Source organism: Photinus pyralis, unplaced genomic scaffold (genome assembly GCF_008802855.1).
Source record: "Photinus pyralis isolate 1611_PpyrPB1 unplaced genomic scaffold, Ppyr1.3 Ppyr1.4_unclustered_Scaffold493, whole genome shotgun sequence".
NCBI classification, from domain to species: domain Eukaryota; kingdom Metazoa; phylum Arthropoda; class Insecta; order Coleoptera; family Lampyridae; genus Photinus; species Photinus pyralis.
Genome location: NW_022171678.1, coordinates 1 through 9,331, shown reverse-complemented (window position 1 = coordinate 9,331; position 9,331 = coordinate 1). Strand labels below are relative to the sequence as shown.

The window sequence follows — 9,331 nt, the reverse complement described above, 5'->3', positions numbered from 1 at the left end:
CTTTCGTATGGGTAAATATTCAAATATCGATCTGCTTTTCTCTACTGTTGATGTAGCTCAAAATATTACTCACCGTGTAGATACGGATCCGATGGGTTCAGACCATTTTCCTTTACATATTGATTATACAATAAATAAACTGAGGTACGATAAACGAACATTTAAGATTCAGTCGAATAAGACCGACTGGAGCAACGTATGCGATCAACTAAAAAACGACTACGTGCGACTAGCACAAGAAACCTTTCTCACTCTCAGTCCCACAGACAAATACGAGTTTTTCTTAGAACTGATAACTAGGGTTGTTAAAAGTCATACTCCAGTACGAAAGAATCCTATTCATTGTAAACATCGCAATCCTGTGTATTGGTGGGACTCGGAGTGTGATAAAGCCAGAAGACTAAGAATCGTTGCTTTTAAAAGATGGCAGCGCACTAATGATCTGTACGATTTTATCCTTTATAAAAAACAACTGGCATTAACAAAACGAACTTTTAAATTAAAAAAAAGAGATTGCTTCGCTAAGTTTACTCAATCTATTAATATTCTTACAGATGTAAATTATGCTTGGAAAAAAGTCAAAATTTTGAAAAACAAGTGGGTCTCTACTGAAAATCTTAATAAAGAAAAAAATCTGCAAGACGACAAAGAAATTGATGTCATGCTTCATAAACTTGCCCCACCCTGGGTCGGAACCAACCCTGTGGAGTTACCACACACGGTCTCCGAACACGAGAATCTCTTTAACAAAAGCTTTACCTTTGAGGAATTTCAAACTGCCCTCTCCTCCAGAGGGGATAAATCGGCACCAGGTCTTGACGGTGTTAACTATGAAGTCCTCCACAACATCCCAAAAGCATACCATCATACATTGCTAGACATCTTCAACGACATGTATAGCACCGACTCCTACCCATCAGCGTGGAAAAACATCTATATTCATTTTGTTAGTAAACCGTGTGGGAATGGTGTAAGGCCACTTGCTTTGACTTCTTGCTGCTCCAAGCTGTTTGAGCTCATGCTGTCGTATAGGCTTCGCTGGTGGCTGGAGCACAATAATCTTTTCCCCGCTTCTCAGTCAGGATTCAGAAAGGGGCGATCTTGTGCCGATAATTTGACCACATTGACTCTAGAGGCAGACGATGCGATTAGATCACATGAACAGCTACTAGTTGCTTTCTTAGATGTGTCGGGCGCGTTTAACGATGTCCTTCCTGACATCTTAGTAGAAAAACTGTCAGCTATGGGCTGCCCAAGCAAACCCCTGAAATTTATACAGTTCATGACATATGAAAGATATATTTACTCTTCTTCTTCTGTTGACGGTCCTAAAACAACCTATAAAGGTGTTCCACAGGGAGGAGTTCTGAGCACATTGTTATACAATTCTTATGTTGCAGAAATTGAACATAACATTTCCAGCAATGTTAAAATACTACAATTTGCGGATGACATAGCGGTATACATTCGTGCAAAAAATGTAAATGAAGGTTTGAGAATTCTCGAACAATCGGTTAACACTATCAATGAAAACATGAATCTTATCGGTCTTTCTCTTTCTCCTAAAAAAACAGTTTTCCTACGAATAAGAGGGAGGTCTCGGGACACAGCCAAACGCCGAATTAAACTGAATGGACAAGAGATAATTGAGTCGGATACAGCCAAATTCCTCGGTATCATTTTTGATACACATCTAAACTTCCACCAGCATATTAAAGATATTATATTATGTGCTAATCGCAGGCTCAACTTGCTCAGATTTACACGAGGCATCCAATGGGGATGTTCTCCCCAGACATTGATCACCCTCTATAAGTCCTATGTACGTTCTAAAATAGATTATGGTTCATTTGTTTATTTTCCTAAAAATCAAAATATGATTGAGAAGCTAGAACGGTTGCAATACGCAGCCATTAGGTTGGCATTAGGATATAGGGGTAGCACACCAACTAACGTCCTACTTGCAGAGGCTAAGTTGCCAACATTTGCGACCCGTACCAAATTACTCTGTTCTCGGTATCTGCTAAAAGTCCTTTCTAATTCTAGCATGATAGTTAATAAAGTCATAAAAAAATTTTTTGTTGGTTCCGTTACCGATAGAAGAGTTAAACAGCGCTTTATTAGTAAATGTATTAAGGACATCCTTCCTTTAGAATCGCAGATACTGGTAGCTAATACCTTTTCCATCTACGGAGTCGATTACCCCGTTTTGTTTGATCAACTCAATATTCATTTACAAGAAGGCAAAATGTTAAATTTAATTGACAACGTTCAGAAAATTAACTCGGCTTTTGACAGTTTAATTAGTGACAAACAAAATCACATTTATTTTTACACGGATGGTAGTAAAACAGAAGATGGAATCTCAGTTGGCGCTGCATTTCTAGCTCCTCGTATTCAAGCATCTGGTACTAAAAGCGTTATTAAAACCGCGTCTATTTTTTCAGCGGAATGCATTGCAATAATAGAAGCATTAAAAACGGCCTTAAAACACAAAACTAGTAATATTTCTATCATAACGGATTCGCTTAGTATTTTAAAAACTCTCAACAAACCTAGTTTATCGTTAAAATCTAGTCCTTATATATTAGAAATTAAAAAATTAGTTTACTCTTTCAAAACTGGAAACACGAGCAACTCTGATGTGTTTTTCTACTGGGTACCCTCCCATATGGGTATTAATGGAAATGAAGCAGTAGATAAGCTTGCTAAAAATGCTACTTACATAGATAACAACATAAAGAGAATACCACCATTAGATCATAGTGCAGCAATTAGGAAAAATATAATGGCGGAATACTTTCATTACATAGAAAACTTAGGCAAAATTAAGGGGGTATCGTATTTTGAGCTGTGTCATACAAGGAGGGAGGTGCCATGGTTTAACGGCCTCAATATTTCTAGAAAATTAATCACTTTCATAAATCGATGCCGATGTGGCCATTATAACCTTAAAAAATCTCTTTTTAAAATTAAAATTGTGAATAGTCCTCAGTGTGAGTGTGGCTATATGGAAGAGGACCTGGATCATGTCTTGTGGCAATGTCCTAGATTTGATGAACAAAGAAAAGAACTTTTTAAACTTCTAAGTGCACATGATAAAAAAATCACCTTCCCCCTCCACATAAATTCATTTATAGGCAAACCAAACATACCAATTATGGCATTAATTTTGAAATTTATTATAAGTTGTGATCTTAAAATGTAATACAATTAATAATGTTAAAACTCAAATTTAAAAAACTAAATCGATTGTTTAGTACCTAGGAATCATGTAATAATTATAGAAAGCTGTATGGCCAATTAGGCTGGATGCTTTAATAAAAAAAAAAAAAAAAACAAGAATGAGGCATGGGTTAAGACAGTGACAATATTAACCGATAAAGACATGACAGAGAGAAATATTTTTAAGAACGAATTTCCACACGCAGACGTTTTACTTTGTCTTTTTCATACACTTCGGACATTTAGAAGGGAGATTACTATTGAAAGGATGGCCATAAAAAAAGAAACGAGAGAAAAGTGTCTTCAAGTAATACAAAAAATAGCTTACTCGGCAACTCTTAAAGAATATAATATTAACTACGAGGAATTACAGAAACTTGATGTTAAAAATGTTTTAAAGTATTATGATGAAAACTGGCATAACATAAAAAATGAATGGGTAGAAGGTTTAAAGAGTTCATGTTTTACTCTAAATAATAGCACTACGAATCGTTTGGAGAGCATCAATCAAAAAATTAAATCGGGTGTTGACAGACATAGTTCATTATGCCAATTTTATACCGATTTCAAAACAGTGTTACAGTCCTTGAGAATAGACCGGGATCATAGTGCCCAACTTTTGCTGTACAAAACCCCCGTTACTCACTATCAAACTTCTTCCACCGAATACCGATATATGAAATTGATAACAGCATTTGCGTGGTCGCATCTTGAAAAGCAGTTTAAATCTTTGCCTACAACAATTATAAAAATAAAGAAGGAAAATGATCAAACTTTTAGTTACAACTCAGACAGAGAAGGATTAATAAGTGTTACAGTTGACAACTGTTCTTGTCGCTTTCGAAACCAAATGAAGTTACCTTGTCGTCATATTTTAGCAGTTAGAAGACATTCCAATGCTGAATTATATGATGAATTGTTGGTAAATGAAAGATGGCTTGTGAAGTATTACCTTGAAAACCATCGAGCAACTATGAAAGACCTACCCATTTATGATTCAAACCATGAACTACTAACTGAACATACCATAAGCAAGCCAGTTTTAAATCAGCACCAGAAATTTAGAGAGGCTTCCAAATTATGCAATTCCTTAGCTGTTACTATATCACAATATGGGAATAAAAGATACCGAGAAATTATGGATCAAATGAAACTGTTAAAGTCTTTTTATCAAAGCAAGAAAAAAGTTTTAATTGTTGAAGTGATTGATGAGAAAAGTAATGATCACAATTCATCAAATAATACGGAAATATGTGTTTTGGACGATAACCACTACGAATTACACGGAACTAACTCCAAAATATTAACAGAGGCGGCAGATATATCATTAGATTTAGAACTGCCAGGAGAATCAGAAACGTCAGGTACTGTATTAACAGAAGAAGAAATACCAATTAGTTTATTGGGTGATAATACGCACAACTGTCCATCTCAAGAAATTGACTCGGAAGTACTAAGACATGAAGCAGAAATATTAGAAGCAGAGATTATATCAGAACCAGAAGATTTACAACTCGCAAAACAAGTAGAATTGATAGAAAGAGAAATGCTACCAGTAACAGGAAGTGTTTTGGATGGTAATAAACGCAACTACGAGTACTATGTATTCCAGAAAAATGACAGCAAAGGGGAAGCAGAAATAGTAGCAGAAGAAACGATATCAAAAAATCTAGAAATTTCAGATGGAGTGGGAAAAATTTTAGAATCGAACATCAGCAACAAACATGATAATATAGGAACTAGCAAGAAATATGGTAAACACAATTATTACTATATTGTATTTTTTTAAGATTGTTTATTCCAGTGTTACGTGAAATACAAATACCTCCAAAAATGGTTAAATGTGGAAGACCGAAGGGTTCAGAGTTAACAGTCATTGGTACAAAAAGAAAAAGGCGTAAAGCATCAGGTCCATCCAACAACTGAATTTTATTTTTCATTTTTTATTTATTTCGATTTGGTTTAACTCTGTAAAGTTTCTTATAATAATAATGTATTCTCAATAAATAATGTTAATTTGATGTAAAGTTAATTTTATACGTATCTTATGAAAAAATAATTAGAGTGCCCAATATGCGAAACTTCGTATTTAATCACATAACTCAGATTAACAGCACGGGGAGTTAATATATCAACTGCTGTTCCGTGCGCACGGAACGAGAGTTGGAGGACTATAGTTCCGTGGGCACGGGGTAGCAGTCACTGCGAATAGTTTATATCCCCAAAACCTGGTATCTAGAAGGCAACATGTTTATAATTTTTTTTGCGCGATCGGTCATTTCTGACTATTTACCATGGGTGTTTCCATGACAGTACGTAGAATTTACCAGTTGCTATGATTACGACGACGCCAAAATTACTTACCGATCTAAAAACAGAACAGCAAAAATACTTACCGACGCCTTTTTAAAAATCAATAATCTTACATTACATTCAATCTTTAATTATTGTTAGGTACATTAATCGTACAATTTGTGCTGTTGTTTCCTATAGCAAGACGCTCATAAAGTCATAAAGGTAGTGCAAAGCTAGTAAACTACATCAGACACATGCACATTTTTATGAAATTATTAATTTCAATTTTGACATTTAAACTGGTTGCCTAGTGATGTACACCATACCACTTCGATCATTTCGATTTATTCTGCTCGTTAATTTCTTAGTGCATGGTTATATTGGTTGGATAATTTTAATTTCGATCGCGCAAAAAATGTTATAAGCACGTCGAACGTTAAGGGTTACCGTTCTCAGACAATAATTGTCTTCGAACGGTAAAAATCCCTTACCGTTCTCCATACTTAATATACTATTTAGCACATGACTAAATTACTGTATTGCATTATTTACTTTTACGCATATACTTCCTTTTAGCAATGAAATATTCCAAAAATACACAATTACAACATTGATTAGTTTAGCATATTTCATTTGTCCTTCAGAATCTCGAACGCCACCAATATTATACCAAAATTCTTCCACATTTAGTGTGTGTTTGTAGTTGACATAAAAAATGTTGACTTCCTCTTCGTGTCTTAAATTTTTGAATTCGCATACTAGTTCATCAATATCATCCACATCATAGGGGCCCTATGGGCGGTTGTCATCCGGGATATACGAAGGTATACGGCGTATACTTTGCTCTTTTTTTCCTAGAAGCGTATACCATGCCCTTTTGTTAAAAATACGGAGGTATACGCCGTATATACGCAGCAATCCACAGTTTAAATTGGGAAGCCCTCACATTGTACAGTGAATTAAGGCTCCTCTGTAGTCAATTTGTATTTCAATGTTATTGCAATTGGTTAGACCACCAACAATACACATCTCTAGACGATGTACCTACTCCTTGAGTGAGAGCAACGATGTATCTCTATCCTTTCCAGTTTTGCATATTCTCTTCATTTATTGTTAAACACAATAGACCACGTATAATGGTCAAGGACTAATATTATGTAAACAAGTTTAGCGAAAAGCTGTACAAGATTTGAATGGAGATGCACAAATGCCTATTTCTTTTACTATTGCGTAAATTACCTGGTTCTTAGGTCATTAGTGGACTAGATTAGCATTGTTTGTTAACATTTTTAATTACCCCTTTATTTCCTGTGAGTTTTTCTAATCAATTTGACTGATTTATAGATTTTTATAGTTATTAGATAGACATGTGCATGAATGAATTCACTTAGGACTTAGGTATGGTAGAGCCTAATAAACCGGCACTTCGAACACCTAAAATAAATCTCTTTATTAACACTTTTTTTAAATAAATTTGTCAGTGTCGCCTATTAGTTATCGTATCCCGTTTAGAACTTTAGCTAAAAAAGGGAATTGGAACATTTTTTGTAACAGTTAAAATGAACAAGTGTAATCGAATTTCTTTGAAATGGTAGGTTCAGAATGTGAAAACTATTGGGCGCAACTTTCTCGCCAATTTATTTGTAAAAATCGAAATTTGTCGCGCCTTTATTTTTTTGATAAGCGGATATTCCTGATATCTGATCATATTGAAAAAATAAGTAGCACTTGTCTCTCTAAGTCTCGACTCAGTAGTAGTGTTTGCGAATTGTGATACTGTGCTACCCGCTTGTGTGGTGGTCATGCGTTAGTCCAAAAAATCAAAACGGTGCCACATTTCTACACAAGAACAAATTTACGGCAAAAATGTTTCTAATTACTGGTACAGTCGTATTCCCCTAGGTGTTTAGCTAAAAATTGAGCTACTATTTGACACCTTCCTAAACAAATTTCTTGAAGCATCCTGATAGAATGAAAAAGGTTTTAGAAATCAAAAATTATTTCCAATGTACCTACAATAAATATGCATTTAGTACACTTTTCGTCTTGGGAATATGCGACAGTATGATTCACAAATCAACAGCATTCATGAACATTAGCTAATTATATAGTAATTTATCTAATCCATATCATTAGGAACGGTGTAACAATGTGCAGGATAATGCCAGGTAGTTTCTTTTGTTTTCCCTTTCAAGTAATGAGTTCTCGCCTCAGAAGTTATAGTGCAATATGAGTTGCCTATCCTTACGTTAGCGTTTTGATTTTTTTCTAAAGATCGTGACACATATTTTTTAAAATATATGCGTTATCATAATAGGTGGAAATAATATCTTTAAGTACCGCCGTAGGAAATACTGTCGGATTTCCAAATTGGTGCTGTAGGTTTTTCTACTCCCATTACAACGGCTGTTATTTACGAAAAACAATTTTTCTATTCATCGATCTTCCTAAAAAACTTAAGACCGATATTTCAACTTTTTTTAAGTACCGCCGTTCTTTTCATCATTGCAAAGAATATCCACTATCGAGAATTTGTTAGACTGCAACTACAAAAGCAGCATTTCATAAGAAAATTTAGCTATTTTTCCAATATGGCGGATTGACTACAGAGGAGCCTTAACGTCCTTGGGCTGTATCCTGCTATAACTTAAGTATAACCGTAATATAACACTTATGATAACACATATGGTATAAGGTATAACCTTCACATATGTAATGAAATTCTCCATTTTTTGGTTCGTTGAGATTCTTTAAAATATTAAAAGGAACCACAAATGTTTTATTGTTTCTATAAAGCAATCGATTTCGGGTTAACCACCCATCATCAGGCTATGCTAAAAAATATCACATGAATTTGAAGTTGAACACAGGATTAAAATTATTACTGTCATTTCAAATGACGGTAATAATTTTTCTTGCATAAGTTGCTGAAGTCGTTTAATGCGGATGTCTAGTTCCGTTTCCACTGCCCTACTTCTGGATGTATACCAATTTTTCTTCTTATTTGGCGTTATGAGATGACCTATGAAATGTTAGGTTAGCATATTTATAATTATATATGATTAACTTTGGTGTACCATAACGTTGACTGGCAGAATCTCCAAACGAGTTGGTGTCGATCACAACATTCTTGGAACGAGACGTACCAGGTGTTGGAACCAAAGTCGTGGCTTACTGTTTTAGATTTCGGGATAATGCGGACAGTTTAAAACAAAATCGTTTAACAGGTCCATTATGTGCAAAAGAAGTACAAAGAGCTTTAAATGCTTTAGTTCGGTTAGTACAAATCAAACACTTCTCATCAGCTTACTGATAAAAAAATCATGCCAAACAGTAGCAAACTGTTACCATTGAATCCCCATTTAGACAATGAAAATATTTTACGTGTGGGTGGTAGGCTTATTAACTCTAAACATACAGAACTGAAAAAACACCCAATCATATTACCGGCAGACGATCATCTAACAATATTAATATTACGTCATGAGCATATCAAACAGCTTTACTGTGGCCCTATACACTTTTATCATCTATCAGAGAATTGTTTTGGCCATTGAAAGGCAAAATCATGTGTAAGAAAATTTGTAAGGAATGCATCATATGTTTTAAAAACACACCAATTTCAGTGATACCACAGATGGGCCAATTGCCGACTAGTAGAGTAATTTCAAACCCACCCTTTCATACAGTTGGAGTGGACTATGCTGGACCGCTCTTTTTGAAAGACAGATGTACTAGAAATCCCAAACTAATAAAGGGTTACATTGCTTTATTCATATGCTTCACAACAAAAGCGATTTATTTGGACGCA

The 9,331-nt window shown here is 34.9% G+C and overlaps 1 long non-coding RNA gene across 1 annotated transcript; it reads left to right on the top strand.

The window, feature by feature from the left end:
- The first annotated feature begins 4,697 nt into the window (after positions 1-4,697).
- Positions 4,698-5,246, top strand: LOC116182356. The gene is made up of 2 exons (XR_004147491.1): positions 4,698-4,979; positions 5,030-5,246. It is a non-coding gene; the product is annotated as an uncharacterized LOC116182356 (long non-coding RNA).
- Positions 5,247-9,331: the final 4,085 nt, after the last annotated feature.